This window comes from Lycium barbarum, chromosome 2 (assembly GCF_019175385.1).
Source record: "Lycium barbarum isolate Lr01 chromosome 2, ASM1917538v2, whole genome shotgun sequence".
In the NCBI taxonomy this organism is placed as follows: Eukaryota; Viridiplantae; Streptophyta; class Magnoliopsida; order Solanales; family Solanaceae; genus Lycium; species Lycium barbarum.
In genome coordinates this window covers 57,802,036-57,804,946 of record NC_083338.1, presented here as the reverse complement: position 1 = coordinate 57,804,946, position 2,911 = coordinate 57,802,036, and positions in this window count along the sequence as shown.

Sequence of the window (2,911 nt, the reverse complement as noted above, 5' to 3'; positions counted from 1 at the left end):
ATGTCACGACCCAACCCCGTGGGCCGCGACTGGTGCCCTACAGGGACACCCCAGACAAACTCACACCCATATCATCGAAATCAGACTCGTCCAAACACAACATACGATATTCAGACTCAACATCGTAATCAGACATCTACCGAATACTGATCCTAAGCAGTCGCCCGTACAGATCAAACAAATCGCAAATCAGAAAAGAGGCGGAATGTACTTCGCCAAATTTTCACACACACACATCCGAAGGGTGGCGGAATGCACATCGCCCCCAGAAGCATACACATACATACACAATCAGAGGCCGACTTGGCCATAGTAGTGTACGGGCCGCTTAAGAACACAAAACTGACTCACATACGAACACACCGGACCCACGACCCACAAATCTGACTACAGGCCTCTAGACAAACAGAACATAAGACATATGAACATAGGACGGGACAGGGCCCCGCCGTACCCACTCATCCAAGTATACAGAATACAGACACAACAAAAGATATGTACCAAAAGTAGGCTCCGGATCAAGGGGAGCTCTCCAACACAGCAGACTGAGTAGCCTAAACTGGAGGACCACCCAAACGAGCTTCTGTACCTGCGGGCATGAAACACAGCCCCCGAAGAAACGGGGGTCAGTACGGGAGAAGTACTGAGTATGTAAAGCAGAAGGTACAGAAATCCAAACACAGCTGGAGTCCGAAAGAACAAACACACCAACGTCGCAAACAAAGCAAACCTGTGCGGGAGGCGAACGTACAAAATGCAAATCAAATCATGTATAGGGTTTAGGAACGTGGTCACCCCCCGACGCTGGTGCCACAACACATCATAACTCCAGAAGTTTTCAAATCTCCGTACAGTCTCCAGACACATCATATCACACACACATCATATCATCAGAACATATCAAATGCCATATCACATCATAACTCCATAAACGGTAACCGGCCCTATGGCGAGGCCTCGGAAACCGTAACACATCATAACTCCCGAATATAACATAGTGCGCACGATCACAAAGTCGGCCCGGGTACCGACGAACGAAGTCATAGCAGACAGCACGAACAGAGTAGTGCAGAAATCATATGCATATCAAAAATAATTTGTCGGACTCAACATATCGTTTACATATAGGAATATACTGACGCCAGAAGGGTCGGAGTAGGAATCGAATTGATAAGAGTAGGCATATAAAGGTTACGAAGTTCCAAACTGTCAAATTCGTAAGAAAACTGTTCATAAGGCATTTTCCGAAAAATCTCACATCATTCAGAGTGCAGAACGTACATTAATGACATAGGAAGTTTCAAACACATCTCTGGATCATACGCAGACGGTTGCGGATCATAACGGACACAAACGAGTCAAACAAACCGAATAAGGGGAGCCGCGGGGCTCGCGGGCCCACCTCGGGTCAAATTGAGGCGGCGGACAAAATTTACAGACTTTCGGCTCCATAGAGCCATCTACGAAAGTTTCGAAGAGTTTCGGACACAACTGCACAAGTTATGGAGGTACGAACATCCTTTTAACCAAATAGGACCAAAAGGCTTCAATCGCGCTGAATGAATAGTGCTCGAACTTGAACCTCGATTTCCGAGAGCAGAGTTATTCCCGAGATTCCGAAATTTACCTAGTAGGTCTAGGACATGCCAAAAGAATAAGAGGTAGGCTTTACATACCTGGTTGGCGCGTTACGCTCCTCAAATCGCAATTCCCGTTTCGTCCAGAAACTGCAAATGGTCACTTTTACCAGTTACTATTCATGAGAATTAACATATTCATCTTCGGGGCTAAACTTGGCTACCGAAATTTCGGCAGCACTTCCCCTATAATTATAACACCCCCGAGACTTAGCTCGGCTCAGAATGCAACAACAACAGCAACCCAAACGTCATTAGGCCATACAACCCACAATTATACTACATTACCTTCAAAATTTCACTTTAATACATAAGTTGGAAATTCTTGATTCAACTTCAAAAGTCCAAATCTATTTCCACATTAGTGTATTCATTCACCATTATTCAAACACACCACACACAAGTCCCAAACCACATACAAACACCCCCAAGTTCATTACTTTCCAATTTTCATCAAACACCAAAATTACGACGAACGTTCTAACTTGCGTCGTTTCATTCCAAATTCGTTATTATCAACCGTAAACCTTATTTAGGTCTTTAATGTCATAAATATACTACGATATACACCAATATACCAAGACATACATTTTCCGATAACGTCCGAAATCATTTTCTAACACCAATCAATTCTCCAAACATTCATTTACGATACAAAGGTCATGACACAAACTAACAACCTTAAACAAAATCAATTCACACTTGTTCTCCTGTCTTAAGGCACACGGCCAAACACACTCTTTTCACACACACACGCCACACACAAACCCAACCCCATCCCATAATCTTCACACTAATTCAATCACCAACACATACACATCCATTTCATATCATTAAACATAAAAATCTTACCTTTTTCTTGAAATTCCGATTTGCCGCAAACGAGCACCTTACGCCAAACTAATTGTCTCACGTCGGAGAGCGTCTTGAGCACTCCACAACTATGCCAAACTCGAGAATTTTAAGGCTAAGATTAACGCTTGCCAATTTTTTTTTCTCTCTAACCCTCTCGGCCGAGAGCCTCTTGATGGGTGTTCTAGAATTTTTTTTTTTGTGCTATTCCTTGATAATTCCCAATGGCAAGTAGATATATATCCATATCTAGTCATGTGCTTGGCACATGACATTAATAAAGGGTATGGGCCAAAGTCTATGGCCGGCCACCCCTACTTACTTGGCCTCATTTTGTATTCCATTGTTCCTTGGCCCCAATTCATGTTATGTCCCGTTTTGTAATTCCCGAAACAAATTTCCAAAATTCCAAATTTACCCTC